Raw genomic sequence first — 20053 nt, 5'->3', positions numbered from 1 at the left:
ACATAGTAAATGTGGATAAATGATTTACTTTTGGACTACTCTGAATTTGGACATATAGCATAAACAATGTGTTGTGTTGTTTTCAATGTGCTTTTAATGTGTTTTAAACTATTTGCAACAATTTATGCAGTAGTATAATGTAACAACAAAAATATGTAATAAAAAAAAACTGTATATTTTTTACATGAAGGCAAACATTGAAACTTGAATCGTGTGTAAGTTGAGGACTGTTTAAAATATATATATATATATATATATATATATATATATATATATATATATTATGTATATATTATATATATATATATATATATATATTATATATATATATGCTTCTGCATGGAGCGCAAGATGTTCATTATAGATACAGTATATGTGATGACTGTATTTCCACCTTAAAGTGGATCTTTCGGTAAGATAAAGAACAAGAATCATTATGCACACATAAAAAGCAGCACTGTTATGCTATTTTCTCCACTTATTACAAGTACGTTATTCTGACTTTTTACTAGCATTATTTTCTCCTTATAGGCCCAGTGCACACCGAGCGGTTTTTGGAGCGATCTGCCGGCCGCATCCGCCTGGAAAAATGCTTGGCTAATGTATTGCAATGGGATGGTGCACACCGGCGGTTTGAGGTTTTTGCCAAGCCGCAAACGCGCCTCCTGCTGCGCGTTTGCGGTTTGCTAAAAAACCTCAAACCGCCGGTGTGCACCACACATTGAAATACAATAGCCAAGCGTTTTCACTGGCTGATGCAGCTGGTGGATCGCATACAAAATCCGCTTGGTGTGCACCCGGCCAAATATCTGCTCTCTGCTCCCAAAACCGCTAGCGTTTTGACGATCTGCTAGCGGTTTTGGTGTGCACTGGGCCATACTCCTCTACTTTGCTTGAGTGAATCAGCTGCATTAAACAACAGCTAATTAGGCAAATACTTACAGTATATACAGATGAATCCTATAGCAGCTCAGAATCACTCTATCAGAAGCATTCTTCTCTTGGATAATGTCACACTCCCATGACTCCAAATAGCAGGTTAACTTCCAACACTATCCCAAATCTACCTCTTCAATGACCTGAATTTCAGCTAACAACTTTGAAACCCAATTTACAACATTAGAAAAAGCTTCACTATCCAACCTAGTCTTTCTTCCTAGATCCCTAACCCTACCTCTCTTTAAAGCAGATCTAAACTCAGAACTTCCTCTCTGCTCTAAAAGATACGCAACAGCATAATAACCTTTACATAAAAACATTTGTTGTTACAGCTGATACAAATCCTGCAATAAATTTGCTCTGTTTCCACTTCCTGCTTTTATGAAAGCAGACATGTTGCTAAATATACCGTGTTTTCATATGAGCTTAACTGCCTTACCTGCTGTGGCAGACAGGTGAAACAGGGGGAGAGATCAAATTACAATTTGTAATTAGACACAAATGATGGGGAATGATGAATGATGGGAATGATTGGCTAAAATTCTCTAAATACATACAGGGTGCATTTCTCTCTGTTGCAGGCATTCAGGTCCACTTTATAGGGGCTCTAAAGTAAACAAAATATGCCCAGTTAAACTTACCTAGGGCTTTTTCTAGCCTCCTATAGTCATTCTGGTCCCTCACCATCATTCTGCTCCGATTACTGCAGCAGCTGTGCTCCTTTTGAAAGCTACATGTATGCTACCGGATGCTCACCTCCTCAATCGTTGGGTGCGTTCTGCGCTTGCACAGTTCCTAAATATTGCAACTGTGCATGTGCCAAACAGGGATGAGCAGAAACTATGCCAGTGTGAATTTACGCTTCGTAGTTCATAAGTGAAGTTTCAAAACTATGCTTACGAATTTACGCAAAAGCGAAGTACCGCTACGCTTAGCTTACGCCCACTATGCGTAGTTAACATGTGTATTGCGTAGTGATCTACGAATGTGTTACTCGCGTCTAATTTTCCACGTGCGATTGTTTGTTTACAAATGTACGCATTGGAAAGGGGAATTTACGCTTAGAAGAGTTCCAATTAAATGGGAATTAATGCGTAACATTTTCTGCATGCGGGCATAAGCCATCCGCATACATTACACTTCGCACTACGCGTAATTGTGTATCTTAATGCGTAGTCTACGAAATGCATACGAAGCGATGTGATTTCGAAGCCGTAGTTTGGTGATGCGTAAATGCGTAAAACTACGCATAGTTACAGCATAGCGAAGTTGACTGACTATGACCATTCCGGGCAGGAACACGCATGCACAGTAGCCAGCGAGTCCGTCAGGTTTCAGAGGGGCAAATATGCTGAATGGAGCAGGGCAGAATCAGGGGGAGGGACCAGAACGTCGACAGGGGGATAGAAAGTGTTCGGCTGCATGTTAATTTGGGCGCAGGCGTAAACAAAAAACAACTGTTACAGGAGCATTTTATAGCAATAGTAGAATATCAATAAGTGTTCTGATAGTCTACAATTTAATTGATATAGTAAAATATTGGTAATATTGGTAATATTTCACTACGACCTAAACTTTTCCTACTCCCACACAGAATCCTCCCCATGTGGACAGCTAATAACCCCCCTGCAACTAATAACCCCCCCCCCTCCCAGCAACTCATCGAGCGCTATAATTACAGCACAGAAGATTTGGGCGCAGCCGGCGCCACCATAGACCGTAATAGGAATTACAGCTATAGCGGCGCACAGACAGTAACTTCAGCGCCGTCAGATGATGGAGCTGAAGTTGCTTCCAAAGCACTAAATTACATTATTCCCCACTATCCACGTGGACATAGAGGGGGAATAATATTTAATGCCGCCGGGAACTTGTGCAGCAGCAGGATAAGCCATATCGGCTGTGTCCTGCGCCCAAGGCTCCGGCCGGCCAATTCATATGTATGCCAACAATTAACCTCCAACTAATAACTCTGCCCCTCTGCAACTAATAATCCCCCTCCCCCACAACATAAAATGGTTGCCCACTAAATATCGGGCACATGCAAACTGCGGCTACTAATAGTGTACGTTTCTCACCTACAATTGGTAACCGCAGTTCACATGAAGGGTGGCCCCGGCGTCTGCTATTTAGCACGTGCCCATTTTTGTTGTGCTACATTTAGCTGCTCCTGCTAGAAGAAGCCCTAGGTAAGTTAAACTGGGCAAATTTTATTCACTTTAGAGTCCAGAAAAATTTATTTAAAAAACATGTATAAATATAAAAAATTAAAAATGGAACTTTTAACTATTTCCAGACACAATCTATTGTAATCTATTCCCTGTTTGTTTTCTCCAATCCCTGCCAGGGTGTACATTTCAGTTGGCTGAGTCCACCTGCTACTGGTGTGATCACGCACACCGGACAGGGGAGACATCTCCCCGCACAGATCAAGAGCCATGCAGATTGGTTCCTGATCAAGATACTGTATATCAAGATATAGAGGATATTGGTGTGGGATCATTATTAAAGGTAAGTATTTCTGGTACTGGAATCTTACATTATTATTTTTTTTGTGGTTGTGTTTTTATTTTACTTTTAACTCTTTGTGGAAATGAGTAAGGGGTACATTAGAATCCCTGTACCCATTTTACCTGGGGGCAGACATCTGCGGGTCCCCTTATTAACCCACTTTGGGGTAATCCCGAGCTGAGCTCGGCCTGAGATAAAGAAGCTTGGAGCAGCTAGCTCAAACTGCCAGGCGCATTGTTTTCCTTGGTCCTAGGCTTTCCAGGCTTCTCCCCCCAGCCACAGGGATCCCCTTTACCTTCATTCTTTTTCCGGGGATCCCGGCAGCCAATCAGGATGGCCGAGCAGCTGTGAGCGGCGGTGCGGCGTGACGTCGGGCACCGTGTCGTCATGGAGGGCGGGCAAAATAATTTAAAAGGACCCAAAATTTTGCACAGGGCTGAAGGAAAACTGAGAACTGCCCTGTATGAATATAGACAGTTTAGCCTGTCTGATCCCCCATCTAGACCCAGGGAGAGAGATAGAGAGAGAGAGAGAGAGAGAGAGAGAGAGAGAGAGAGAGAGAGAGAGAGAGAGAGTTTAACCTGTCTAATTCCTCCTCATGTGTCTCTAATCACAAATTATAATTTGATCTCTTCCCTGTCACCTGACTGCCATGGCAGAGATGGCAGATAAGCTCATTTGAAAGCACAGGATATTAACAATATAGCCATTCGGTTCCCAACTGCTTCTGAGCTAAGTGCTTCTGCTTTGCTTTAACCGATAGTTTGCCTGGATTTTGACTACTCTCTGCCTGCCGCCTGCACCAACGTCTGCCTAGATTCTGACTACTCTTTACCTGCACCGACGTCTGCCTGGATTTTGACTACTCTCTGCCTGCCGCCTGCAACAACCTCTGCCTGGTTTTTGACTTCTTTCTGCCTGCCTTATTTTGTACACTTTCCCAATTTTTTAAGTTTATTCATAAATGTAATTAATTCAACAATTTTGTGTTCCATTCTTTTATGTATATGCAGAATGTCTGCCAGGCTTTTATTCTGATATATTATGGTGAGTTATGACTTAAGAATTATAGGCCTAAAATTCTTGAAAAAAATGTACCGCTTTTAGACCCATAAATCCAGACAGAAATGCACCGCCAGGGAGGTTAAAGGAGATCCCCATAAGCCACCACCCCTAGGCCTACACCCATATACAGGGGATACTACTACTTACTCCATTTTCTCTTGGGCACTGGAGTTGGGGATGAATGTCCATGGTTTGGATAAGGGCTTTGGGGAAGAGGGGGAGGCTTTGGGTTTAAAGAGGTTTCAGAGGGAAGACCCCACGCTTTCCATTTTCTTAAAATGTATGTAAAACTTTAAATTCAGTATGCATTGAAGTGTACTGTAGCAAATTTCATTTTAATGAGTTTGAAAAAAAAACATTTTTTTCTTTGAACTGTTTGAGCTTGTATCGATGCTTTGCAATTGACCACTAAAGTCTGCAGCACTGACTTCGAAGTAAATGATGGCATTTCACAGAGTTCTGCTTGTAATTTGGAATTCAGTCAGATTTGGAATTTGGCAATTGCGACCCTCTCTGGCATAACTTAGCAGATATAAACAATATTTACACTGTTTATCTGGGTACGTTTAGCAATTGTCAATCTTTAAATTAGACACATGATTTTACCAATAATTATAGTGTAAGTAATATCTTGCAGTTCTTTATTCTCTCCTCCTCACACTATCCTCCCCACATGGATGCCTTACACTAACCTCCTCCTTGTGGATGCCTAATACTAACCTCCCCCCTCTCCACACCTAACACTAACTTGTCCTATGCCCAATGCTATTTAATTCACTTGGCTAAGTAACAGCGAGCACCCACGCCCAAAGTAACTCCTCCTTGTGTTCATCTCCATCCTTGAAGAGATGTGGCTAAATGTCACAAACAGTGGTGTAGGGATCACCATTGCAGCCATAGCAACTGCTATGAGGCCCATAGCCAAGAGGGATTCAGTGGCAAAAGCCTACGGTGATCATGGGGCCCACAGTGGGTCCCCTGAGGTGCAGAGTAATGTGAGTGGAGCAAAGGAAAGAAGTTATCAATACTGGGATACCTAATACTAGGGGTCTCTTAGGCTACCTATACCGCAGGGCCATCTATTACTAGATGCCCCTCTGGCTACCTATGCAGGTGGGCTACCTAATACTGAGGTTAACTTTGTGCTACCTTTAGTGGGGAGCACTTCTGGCTACCTAATACTGAGGGTTTCTCTTGCTACCGATACTGAGAGGTTGTGCTTAAAGTGAACCTCCAGACTAAAAAATGACTCAGCAGCACTGAAAAGGCCTGGTGTTTCTTTAACAGTTTCACAGCATCAGAAGAAAACTGCCCGGGCATTTTTCCCCTGATGCTGTGCAAAGCATGATGTGATTTCTGATATTGTTGTTCTCGTTCTGCTGTTTTGGTGCAATTTTTTTTTTTACATTTTGAATTTGACATTTGAAGCCTAGCGCATGCAGCTGGGAGGGGTTATCAGGACACAGGACAGTTGGAACTGTGTCTTATGCTCCCTGTCACCTCCTTTCAACCAAAAAGATGGCTGCCCCCATGACAAAGATGGCAGCCCCCATGAATCACAAACATTCGCCTGTTCTTTTAAAACAGGGTGGGTAAAACATTATATTATCTATCTATTCTAATTAACATAACTAATGTAACTTAATGACAGTATGTTTGTTTAGGCTGAAGTTCCCCTTTAACTCTGGAGGGGCCCGTCTTGCTACCTAAGACTTGTGTGTAAGCGAGGGGCACAAAGGTGCCTTATACTTTTTTTTGTCGGGTCCCCTAGCTATGCCCCTGGTCATAAATTACCCACTGCACATAGTAATGTAGTCCTAACAGAAGTTTGCCAACGTCCCTCTTCAATCGGATTTGCAATCTAAAGCACTTTATATGGACACATTTTATCCATTGATTTTTAATTTTTGGAATGTAGATGGGCTCTAAGTCCTCAAAAAATCATACAGGATAAAACAGGAAATGACAGTCTATGTGGTCAGTGTATAAAGCTCGTATTTGCTGGTCAAAATCATGTGTTCAAGTGCCACTTTTTCTTCTTTTGTAAGTACAAAGCGAAAGTTGCATACGATCAGTCACACAGTCAAATTGCAAATCTTTGGCTAGACATGATCACATGATCATGTTTCACTTCTGCTTCCTCTTTTATTAATGACATGATTTTGCCCATAGGACTATTTGTATAAGGAGAAAAAATGAACTTATCAACTCGTGAAGGAAAATCCTTTATTTTACTTTAAGTATGCAAACAAGAACTCCAAGTTAATGTACACCTCATTATAATGAATGAATTTTCCCAGTTGTCAAGACTTTAATTAAAAAATTCTAACCCACTATAGATTGCATTGAGTGTCTGTGGCAGATAATTATTAGTTGCAGTGTGTGACACAGTATACATCTTCATAAAAGAACTAAATACCCCTCTTGTAATATCAGAGCTGATGTTAATAGCAATATGAACATATAGGGTTGTATTATATAAACAGGTAGTATGATTTGCTTTATGAATGAATTATGGAATCTGATAATTAGAGGATTCCTGAAAAATAGACGTTAGCAAATTTTGATAAATGACAGAGCCAGAGTCAATTTACTGTGCTAATTTGTTTCTGGTAATGTGTAGTGCGCTGTTCTAGGTAAGTCATGTATATTTATTTACACCTAGTAACGTTACACAATTTAATTTAATGTGTTAGAAATTAGATGTTTTCTTCCTCAAGGAGTTCTGCTTGCAGTGAAAACTACATAACACTGTCTGCTGAAGATTTGTCTGATGCCTGTGAAACTGTATCTGTTGCTCCTATAGCCTGTTCACAGACTATCTGAAAGGCAAATGGTTATTGTTATATTTATTTTAAGGCAAACCTAAACTAAAACTAATTGTTCAAAACGGAGCCGCCAGATAAGAATAAAATAGTTAAAAAAAACGTTTAAAAAAGGAAGAATTTGTGGTGGACTTACCCCTCAAAAGTAGACACACAATCAGTTATTCACTGATAAAATATCTTTACTCAAATAGACTCCAATGTAATAGCAACACGTTTCATGGGCAACATCATGTTTCATCCCACGGTATGTTGCCTGTAAAAGTCCACCATTACCCCCTTTTTTAAACGAATTTTAGCTACCGTATTTTATCCTTATCTGACGCCTCTGTTTTGAACAATTGTTTATGCTGAGTGTCCACCCTTGGTGGAGGGGTGTTACCCCGTGTTCTTTTACTTATACGGAGAGCGACATTTTTAACCAGAGTGTGGTTTGGATCTAATCTACATTCTAGATCTGCTTTTTTTTTTCAACTAAACTAAAAATAAATTGCAGCGATAAATAATTGTATCTATAGCCCTACTCCTAAATAGGAATTTCCTGGAATCTCCCAGTCTTATTTTGTGTTTAAAAGCTAAAAAGACATTTTTTTCTAAATATTTTTATTTTCTTAAGGAAAGAACGTTTTCTTATGTTATACAGCTCTCATCTTGAACCATCATCTGTTTTATCTAGTCCCTGCACTCAGAAGTATTTCTTGACTATGCAAGAGTTTTATGGCAGTAAATAGTTATCAGTGAGCATTAAGGCCCAAACCTATGCTAGTCTGAACTCGGCCATGTGCTTACTTAGGGAATTGTAGGATGTCAAAAGCCATCTCTCTCTCTCTCTCTCTCTCTCTCTCTCTCTCTCTCTCTCTCTCTCTCTCTCTCTCTCTCTCTCTCTCTCTCTCTCTCTCTCTCTCTCTCTCTCTCTCATCAATGGATACCGGCAGAATTTCACAGGCAATTTTCGGAATTCCACCGGATTGAAAAAGCAGTTGCGTTCCGATAAAACAGAACGGAATGACCAATTTCCGTCCAAAATTGTGGAAAATACAATTCTGCAGAAAGCAGTCACCATCCCTACTAGAGAGAGAGAGAGATGAATCTACATGTCTATCTGGGGTTCTCTTCGGACAACTGTTGAACACGCAAGGCTATGTCTGGGTGGGCTTGAACCACCAACCTTTCGGTTAACAACCGAAAGCGCTAATCAATTGTGCCACAGAGACTGTGTACCACAAAGACTGTGCACGCAGTTGCTGTTGAATGATTTTATGGGGATGTATGTGTGTCTTTTGGAAGGAGGAAGTAAGTCTGCACCAAGAACTTTCAGCATGTAGTGTTGGTGGTATAATGGTGAGGATAGCTGCCTTCTAAGCAGTAGACTTGGGTTTGATTCCTGCCCAATGTATGTTAGCTGGCTTTTGACATCCTACAATTCCCTAAGTAAGCACATTTTTCTCTTGGGTGTATCACACTGGTACATACTAGGCTGGCTTCAGCATGTAGCATTGTAGTGTGTAGCGTTGGTGGTATAATGGTGTGGATAGCTGCCTTCCAAGCGGTAGGCCTGGGTTCGATTCCTGGCCAATGTATGTGAGTTGGCTTTTGACATCCTACAATTCCCTAAGCAAGCTCATTTTCCTCTTGGATATATCACAATGGTACATGCTAGGCTGGCTTCAGCATGTAGTGTTGGTGGTGGTATAGCGGAGAGGAGAGCTGCCTTCCAAGCACTAGGCCTGGGTTCGATTCCTGGCCAATGTATGTGAGCTGGCTTTTGACATCCTACAATTCCCTGGACGACAAGATCCTCCTCCTCCGGAGGAGGAGTGGAGGTCTGTGTGGAAATTCTAAGTCTGGCGAGCAGAAAATGTTATTTTTAGGCAGAAATCCGTTTGGTGGCAAAAAAAAATTTGCATTCCGCGGAATTCCACGTTTTTCCACTATAGCAACGTCGCAACGGAACCGGAATCACCAAATTCCATCTGGAATTGCGGAAATCTTAATTCCGCGGAATCCAGTGACCATCCCTAACCCTAGTCAGTATAGGTGAGAAACTGGAGTTCTTATCCATGCCTTCTCTTATCAATTTCCATACATTTACCTGCACTTGCCATGCCCTTCCCATCTCAGCGATGCCCCCTTGGAGTACATATTGCAGCGTTACTGTAGGAGTGCACCGCCGAGTGGTGCCGCTAATAGTAAAATTAAGTTACCAATATTTTACTATGCCGTACCAGGTACCCATTTTCTATTGAAACCTCCCCTATAAATGCCTAACCCGAACTCCCCCACTTAATGCCTAACCCGAACCCTCCCTATAAGTCTAGGCTAAAGGACTCTCAGCACCCAGCAATCAGGATGTGCTAAAGCCTAGAGAGATAAATCACAAGTAAGAGCAACACAATTATACGGCCCATAAACAGTACCACACATAAATATATGGAAAAATATCACAATGTTTATTATCATATATCAAAAAGGACACTATCAATGTTAAAAATATTTAAAAATGATCCACTCCATTGGATATAGGATAACCTCATATATCATACATAACATAACTCATCATGCACATGGGATATAAGGAAGCACTAGAAATGATTCACCAAAGGTGCTCACATAGAGCTAACCTCAAATGTAGAACCCGGGTTCCATAGTATTCTGCCATGTAGTGCAGCAGAGAAGGGGGAAGGGAGGTGGGTAGGAGTCTAAACAGAGAAAGGAGCAACCAATACAATAAATAACATTCACATAAACTTATATTGTGCAAATACAAAAATGCAAAAGTGACAAAGTACTGAGTGAAGAGGTGACTATGGTCCCAGACACATGGATAAATAGAGGTAGGCTATACTATACTCAGACCACATGAAGAGGCATCCAATTGGAGGGGAGGAGGGAGCCCCGGCGGACAACTCCAACGGTATCACGGCTGTCAAGCAACTTTTTCAAGAGATGCAGGAGGAAGCTCCTGCCTCCCTATAGGTGCCTAACCCCTCACCTAATGCCTAGCCCCCTCATAAGTGCCTAACCTTATACCCCATACCTAAGTCCTAACCTTAATCCCCCGGTTTAGGACCGATAGTAGTTGTAGTAGTTCTTCCATGGTCGGCTACAACCATTAATGACGGTGTAGTAGTCAATCAGCTACTAGCCGCATTGAGCGCCCAAATCACCAATTGGGTGCCTGATTACCAAAAATGAACACAGGTATCTATAAGTCACCTGACAATCATGGCACCAAAGTAACCCAATCTGCCCTCTTGCAGCAGTAACATAATTTCCCAGTCTTTGCACCAATACAGGGGCAAATCAGCAATCACATGTAGAGTGAGAAGGGAGTTCATAGGCAGGTTCAAAGACTCCATATTGTCCTCACTACAAGTTTCCTTTAAAGCACAGACATGCAGGTTTTAATAACACGCTAGATACTGTAAGTTACAGCTCAAAATCAGGATGTCAGAAGCATCTCTACCAATGATTCTGAAATATCTACATCTAATTTTTGAGTGCAATTTTTAGCCTGAGACATTCTGGTATCTGGGGTCTTCTGGGAGTTACTTGTTACCACACTTTAAAGCATTTATTTAGCTGCCAAAATCATCTCTAGAAGCTTCACTACTAGTGGAAAAGCTCACGGTTTACTTACTGAGGATGTATGTGCTCTTTCACATGCTGTCAGAATTAAGTATTTTTTTGTATCACATCAACAATTGACTTGCAAATGAACTCCAGATAAATTCGAGACAAACTGTTTCAAATAAATAGATGAAGGCATACTTGTGTCTTGAAAATTGATGGTGTGCAGTTATTCTTGAGTAATGAAAGTATGATGATAAATTACTTATTTTGCTTCTGCATATAGTGCCTAATGATCATCATTCCCATCATCGGAGATAAATTCTAGAGGGTAGAATGGACAGTACTCTTAAACTGTGGTAGGTGTCTGATAATAGAAATAGTCTTGCTTTGTGTAAACCCCAATACCAAAAAATGTCACATAATTTAGACCTAGATAAAAAAAAAGTAAATTGATAGTGTTTTGTCCTTGTAAACAATAGAATCTCTAGTGATGAGGAAAAAATTCCTCTAACATGCCTTTGCTGAACTGTGCTAAACTGTGCAGTCCCAACAGGATCTTGGGAAGTCGTTTTTTCCTTTAACTACATTAACAAGCTTATGTCAAAATGGAAATAACAGAATTATTCCATTTCAGATAAGATAAGGACACTGTGACCAAAAGGTAAATGAATTCCCCCTCCCCCCCCCCCCCCAACTGTGCTAAAGCTTTACACTAGCCCCACTACCAATTTCCACCTCCCTTGAGTTTCATGTAAAATATGAAATATTACTAATAAGATTCAGTGGGTGATTACAAACTGCAGTTTCAACTGAGGTGAAAGTTAACCTGTCAGTGCACGTGGGCCATAGCCAGAGGGGTTAACTCTACATCACTGCCTCTGGTCGCTGCGCTACACACCACGTTCCATCCTCTTGAGGCTTCCTCTTTCACAAAGGAACTTAAACTGTGATGGAGGAAGTCTATGGAAGATAGGTGGGTGGGTTACCCCTCTTGCCACGACCATTGCAATAAGGTTCAGTGTCACCTGATGCATTTTGCATTTGCCTGCTCATCCCTAATTACCAATACTCTCTTATTGTGACCTCCCACCAATTCTAAATAGTAGTCTATCTTGGAAAATACCAGCATACCAACAACATGCGACCACTGAGTGGAGATTTGAGATGCATTTTTATAAGCTATTTTTCTATGTTAACAAATTTAAGCAATACGATGATTGGGATGTGAAGGGTTGGTTGGGCAGCACAGGTCATTTAGGTACGAGGATTAGCAGGCATCTAACAGAAGCCTGTGAGAATTATCAGTAATTGGGTACCTAAGTGGTGAGTTGGGCACTCGATGTGAATAGTAGTCGATTGACTACTACATAGGGAATAATGGTTGTAGCCAATCGGCTACAACTAGCAATCATTTTGGCACCATGGTTAGTGTTAGAAATTAGAAGGGGTAGGTTAGATTTTGGCACATGAAGAGGGGCATTCTTGTTAGGCATTAGTTGGGGGGGGGGGTCGTTTTAGGCACTAGGAGGGGAAGACTGATGTGAGAATAGGTGTCGGGTAAGTGCATAGTAAAATATTGGTAAGATAAATTACAAATACTTTTCACTAGTGGTGCTTTGATTGAGACCAGGTTCCTTATAGAACGTATGGCACCCCTGTTTGTTTATCTTATATTTGCATATAAGTAATTTATTAGCTAAACTGTTGTGCAGCAGCTGGCTTTGACTATTATATCATGTTATGTTAATGTATCTATATTCACAGTTTAGTGACATTTAACCAACCCACTTTCAAGCCATTGTACTGCTGTAGCTAACTTTTATAAAGAACCATGACATCTATCTTGCTGGAAAAAAAAAGTGTTGGCATGAAATTATTTTGAAAATAGGGTTCAAGAGTGAATAAGAAGCAGGAGAGTGATTTAAAATGAATAGTCTCAAAGTTAGATATTACATGAATACAGTTACCCCTTTTACGATACATCTGTCATTATGGCAATTCCTGCTGTCTCGTAAATAACAGCTTTGCCCATTGTTCCAGCCACCTGTATTTCTCTTTTGTAGTCTGTTGCTTTTAAATTCTACAGAATATCCCTGATCTGCGTGAAGTATTGTTGGCCATCCTCTGCATGAAATGAGCATATTATTGTTTTTAGCTCATTCTGTTCCATTTCCTGGTATACATTCTGGTAAATGTGGGTGTAGTCGACGATTTGCCAGCTAGTTAAGAGGAGATGCACATATAACACATTTTAACAGATTTTGTTTGGAATTTTTTTCCAGTTTGTGGCCATTTTTCTACACAGAGCCCATCCTTTCGGATAAATATTAGCTGTTGAAACAGGGCCATGGAAGCTGACCAACATGAGTGTGTATGAAAAGGTCCTACAAATTAGAACAAATGGTATTATACAACAGCTTTTAGAAATGCTGTTCACAAGTGCCCCAGGTCAAACGTAATAAATTATTCCAGGAATGCTTTCTGTGACATCTTGCGCAGTCTGTCATTTCAGCACAATATCTTAATACAAGTTCACAAACAATGCAAGCCCACATTATGAGTTGGAATTAAGCTTTTTCTGTAAAGTGCATTTTTTTATTTGATAAACCAAGAAAAAATTTTAAGTTCTAATTACATAAATACATCCAGCAATGAACAGAGAATTTCAGTGTCATAGGCAGTAGAGTTTTGTTATCACTACTTTGCAGTCTATTTGACTCCAGAATGATCTGATACTGCAGATAGAAGACTCTCAGGGCCCTTTCACAGTGGTGTGGTGGGTCATTTTACTGCACCTCACCGCTATGCTAATGAAAGCCTATGGGTGATTTCATACAGCATGCAGTGCAGTATGCCGGAAGTTGCTGATATACCGTGCGGAAGAACCAACATTACCGCGTGACCTCTGCAACAACCTGTGGTGACGTGTGGCGGACCAGAAGCCATGCAAGTCTATGGCGATGCAGGGTTTGCCACAATGTTGGCGTTACGACGTTGCGGCGCGCATGCGTGGAAGCGTATTTTTACAATATGCTTCCATGCACTTCTGTTTCTCTAAAACAGGAAGTGACCGCAAGAGAGTGTCACTTCCTATTTGGATCCCAGCCAGAAGAATATTACCACATACTAACGCCGTAATCCTGGAAGGTCTTTTTTTGGCAGTGCGTTGCCGTCTGAAGCCAGCCTCAACGTTAGTAGAATGCTGAACACAAGACTGATCACCAGAAAAGTAGCAGGCTTGGGTCTTTAACCACTTAAGTACCGGTGGCCTCTGCCCCCTTAAGGACCAGAGACCGCTGGACAAGAAACGATGGAATAATGACAAATAGCGATGAATGGCCGCATATACCCATAACTATCACCATCCACGCTGCATGTCGGGAACCTGGGCAACCCACTCTGTCGTCTCTATGATGGCAGAATTCCTGTGAGCCGATGAAAGCGGCTCCTGACCCTGTCTATCAATGTAAGCCAATGGGAGTTGCTTATGTTGATATACAGGACCAGGAGCCAATTAAATCAGCTCCTGACCCGCTCACAGGGCTCTGCCATTATAGAGCCTGCAGAGCGAGTGAGCTGCGGCGGGGAGACATTAGCGAGATCGTCGGGAGTGACGAAAACTTTGAGAATGCGCTGCATCTGTGTATTGAAATCTATGCCCTGGTAGCCAGATAGCCATCAAATCAAAAATGCTGCCGAGTGGCACGTGCGTATTGTCACGAGAGAGACGGTAGAGCAGTGCAAAAAATGGGATCTGCAGGGAATCGCCATCACTGAGGGTGAGTAGATCGGCCTGGTGGTCACTCATGGGTTGGGGGTCAGGGGTCATCGGCTGCTGTACACACACCTGATTATCGGTTGATATCTGCTGATCAGCCTGCTACTGATACTGATACTTAAAAAGGAACTCCAGTGAAAATAATGTAATTGAAAAAAGTGCTTAATTTTTGCAATAATTATGTATAAATGATTTAGTCAGTGTCTGCTCATTGTAAAAACTTTTGAATCCCCGATTTACATTTTGACATTAATTACATAGTGGCATTTTTACTGTTGGCAGGTGATGTAGCTGCTGCATGCTTTTTTGGCAGTTGGAAACAGCTGTAAACAGCTATTTCCTACAATGCAACTAGGTTCACAGACAGGAAACTGCCAGGAGTACCACGGTACTCAGAGTTTCTTGTGGGAGGGGTTTCACTACAATATCAGTCATACAGCACCCCTGATGGTCTGTTTGTGAAAAGGAATAGATTAATCATGTAAAAGGGGGTATCAGCTACTAATTGCGATAAAGTTCACTGCAAGTCCAGAGGTAGCCAGGGCTCCTAGCTATTGATCTGAATAAAACTTGTGATCAGGTGTTTGAAAAGATTTCTGCTCTTCATTCAAAACAATGGCATTATCTATTTAGAGAGGAGGAACCCTTTTTGGAAATCTAAGTGGTGATAAGCTGATTAACATTGGAAGGTGGCGGTGCCCCCCTGCAAAAAAAAAATAAATAAAAAATAAATATATATATATATATATATATATATATATATATATATATATATACCAGGGGATGAGCAGCACAGACCAAATCATATGCAGTACTTTGCAAAGCATGCATGTGCATGCTTTGCATAGTTTTGCATATAATTTGGTTTGTGTCTCTCATCCCCTGGTATATATTATTTTCCCCTGTGAGCGTGCATAACCACGCCCACCTCTAGCACAGTTAAGCATATAAATGAGCGGAGCTCATAGTTCAATCAGTAGCTAGTAGAAGGTGAGGTGTTTTTAATTTCCTTTCTCCCATTTAGTTGACCATTGGGCTTTTGGCATGGTTCCCACTAGAACGCTGATAAAAAGAACTAGAAATTTTGCCTAGTTAGAGTAGGACTCACCAGATTGGGGACACTTTGGCGCAGTTGGTGAGCTTAAACGCGTTGAAGCTTAACCAAGAGCTCCTGTCACTGCTTTCCTGTTGTGTGCTGAAACCCCTCTGTATTTATATATATATGTATACACACATATATATATAAATATATATATATATAAACAAAAAAGTGAAGATGACCAGCACTTGCCAATTCTTAAAAAGCAGGGTATTTATTCACAAAAAAGTGAACAAAAAATAGCCATGACATCTGGACTCCCAGAATGTAACTATAGCTCTTGAGAGTAGATATAGCTCTTAGCTGCAAATAGTAGCATGAGGACTTCCTCCAGAATAGGTTACGCCTCCATTGCAGCCCAATTGGGCTGCAATGGAGGCGTAACCTATTCTGGAGGAAGTCCTCATGCTACTATTTGCAGCTAAGAGCTATATCTACTCTCAAGAGCTATAGTTACATTCTGGGAGTCCAGATGTCATGGCTATTTTTTGTTCACTTTTTTGTGAATAAATACCCTGCTTTTTAAGAATTGGCAAGTGCTGGTCATCTTCACTTTTTTGTTTGCATTAAGTCTGTATCAGCCATACAGGCTAGACCTGGCACAGCCGTTGAAGCAAGATAGGTGTGCTGTCCAAGAAGTACAAAACATAAATATATATATATATATATATATATATATATATATATATATATATATATATATAGTATGTATACTTGAATAGGAGAGGCAGTAAATGACGTACCCCTCCTGAAGAGCAACAGCTGTTGTGACTTTGCAGCAATTCAAAAACAAATTGCACAAGAGTAGGGTAGGACAATGCATTTCGCATGCTTTTCCCATTTTTTCGATCAGTAACACCCACAAAAAAGTGCTGTGTGGCTTTTAGTGATTCAGTATGAGCGCCTCCAAGGATAAACTGTCTGCCCCTTTACAAATATGAAAGTCATCATTGTCTCTTGACAATGACCACAGAAAAGTGATGATCTACAATGAATGGTGACTCCTTATAGACATGGCATTCATTTGAAGTGATCAGCAGTGTAGCTGTGTTTTGAGCCCTATTAAATTGTACTTGTGATAGGGAGAACAAGAGGATTTTTACTTAGCTGGGGCTTCTTCGAGCCCCAACAAGTCTGTCAGCTCCACCGGTGGCCTCCCGACCTTATCAATTGTACTCTGTCAGCCTCAGTAAAGTACTAATGCACATGTGCAGTCCCACCTGCGTGCCTCCTCAATTGTACTCCTGGGATGTGAGCAATTTTTTCATGCATTAATTCATCCAAACTTGTAGCTGTGCATGTGTAGAATGCACCTGGCCATGGGAGCGTGATGAAGGAGGTGTATAGCATGGAACAGCCCCTAGGTTTTGGACATTAAATTGGGTGCAGCGGGACAATGAATTAGACCAGGAAGGCACATAGGGAGCTGACAGACTATAGGGGGCTGGAAGAAGCAGGTAAGTAAAAATCCTCTTGACCTCTCCATCTCAGGTTTACTTTCAAACAATGTCCTCAAAACCTGCCGGTATGCATCAAATCTTAAGCATATAATATACTTAAATAAATAAATGAATAAATAATTACAGAGGCAGGGTTCATTACTTCTGCAAATTCAAAACATAGAGGAAGCGCTAAATCATTTTTTTAAATATATGTTCATTTTGGTGCCGATCTGCAGTTGTCACATTGATTTGTATGCAGTCATGGACAGTTTATGCTGAGATAAGATGCAAATCATGGACAAAGCAAAAAGACATGGACCTATCCTAGGGAGTGGTGAGTGCCCAGTTGCCCTAGCCACTGGACACCAGCAACAGCCTAATTTTACCAGAAAGCTAAAGTACCAAGCAGAGAAGTCCAAGCTTCCTCTTTGACTAGAAACCCAAATCATGTTAATCTGTCTATGGCTCAGATCATGCAAGTCTAAGTGCCTACTGCCTAGTGAAGATATTTAGCTAATACTCTATTGTTCTGCTTTCTTAGCAAAGACATAACCATAGCCCATGCCCATATGTGCATAAATAAATATGTGCCAGAAGAAAAGCAGATGCTTTGGAGGATGGATTGTTATCTACTGCTCAACTTCTAATTCATCTATATGAATACCTTCAATTATTGCTACATGTGACAAAATGTGTTTACCATATGTGGTTATGTAAAACTAAAATGGAATAAAGAGAATATCATTATATACAAGTCATTATTTTTTAAAGAACTATGCATACTTTTATTTATAGAATTATTAGATAGAAAGAGAATGTTACACTATGACAAATACAGCCAATGAAAAATTATACAAAATCAGATTTATTTATACAATTCAAGCTTTCCTTGTTGGCTAGAAATGTTAATGTTATTTTGAACTGCCGTTGCAAATAAAATGCCATATGCTGTTTATTTTTTATAATTGTACAATTAGTACTTTCTGTGGTTATTCATGCATATGCAAATTATATTTTTACATTGGTCGTAATTTTTTTTGTCACTCCTAAGCCATTATCTCAAGCAAGAGTAGATCATTCCCAAAGCAAAATATAAAATTAGAGGTTATCTATATCTCACTGTGTTGTATGTGTAATTGTAGGTGAACAGTGGGGATTCAAGACATAACAATGAATTGCCTTGGGTGGGGTTAATTAACTGAGTGAATATGATTCTTATATCTTAAATAATATACATATTTATTGTAAAGCCTGGAGTAAAGCTTGATATATGGTTATGACACTCTGTGCTGGACCAAGCATCTAATAAAGCACTTGCACACACACACACGCGCACACACACACACACGCGTGCGCACACACACACACATGCACACACGCGCGCACGCACACACATACACGCATACACACACACACACACACACTCACACACATACGCATGCACACACACACACACACACACACACACACACACACACACACATGCACACACACACATGCACACACACACATGCACACACGCGCGCACGCACACACACACACACACACATACACGCATACACACACACACACTCACACACATACGCATGCACACACACATGCACACACGCGCTCACACACACACACACACACATGCACACATGTGCGCACACACACACACGTGCGCACACACACACACACACACACACACACACACACACACACACACACACACACACACACACACACACACACATACATACACTGGTGCAGAGGCATAACTACAAATAAGGGAGCCCCCAAACAATTTTAATTGTGCTCACTCAGTGTTCATATCTGGATAGCTCCCAACTGTCCCTTTTTTGCAGTCCCTTTTGGTAAACTAATCCCCCTGTCCCTCTTTGTTTTTCATTTGTCCCTCTTTCAAGACTAATTAACAATATATGTAATTTGTTTCACTGAAAAAATGTGTTAAATTGAGTCTTAACTGTATTCCCATTCCCATTTAAATGGATATATTTCTTATTTTCAAATGTTAAATGAAGAAAAACTAGTGATGATAGAAAGGACCAGTGTGGATTGGATGATAAAGCTACATCTTTTGCTTCTAAATTTTTTGGAATACATGTCTTAAAGTGTCCCTCTTTCTTATCTCAAAACGTTGGTAGGGATGTGTCTGCTCCCCATGGTGCAGACACATACCTGTGGCCATCCCATCTGTCACAAATCATGTAACAAGTTTGGCCACCAAGACCCCCATAACAAGTAACCAGTAACCAAAACCACATTTGCTCTGGCAGGACACAGTGGTCTGCCACCCTGTCATCATTGTGCCGCCACTTCCTCCCAGTCCCCTCTGCCTTTCCTAATTCCAGACCTCATATCAGGTTACCAGAGAGGCGGCAAGAGGCAGAGCAGGGTGCACACTATCTGCATGACGCAGACACTTCAAGCAGACGTGACGTCATTGGTCACTTCCAAATGTGAAGTGTACAGGTCTGGGCAGGTAGCGTGCGCCCTGCTCTTGCTCCTGCCGCCTTTTCAATCGCCTTAATCTGAGTAGCATAGGCAGCACCCAGCAAAGCTCCCAGCCCTGCAAATGCACCCAGCAGAGCCCCCAGCCCTGCAAAGCGCCCAGAAAAGCACCCAGTTCAGCAAAGCTTCCAGCCCTGCAAAGCGCACAGCAAAGCATCCAGCCCTGCAAATTGCCCAGCAAAGCCCCCAGACCTGCAAAGCTCCCAGCCCTGCAAAGCACCAAGCCAGGCTCCCAGCCCTGCAAAGCGCCCAGCAAAGCACCCAGCCCAGCAAAGCACCCAACCCTGCAAAGCTCCCAGCAAAGGAA

This window comes from Hyperolius riggenbachi, chromosome 6, assembly GCF_040937935.1.
Source record: "Hyperolius riggenbachi isolate aHypRig1 chromosome 6, aHypRig1.pri, whole genome shotgun sequence".
NCBI lineage: Eukaryota > Metazoa > Chordata > Amphibia > Anura > Hyperoliidae > Hyperolius > Hyperolius riggenbachi.
Note: the sequence above shows the minus strand (reverse complement) of the source record.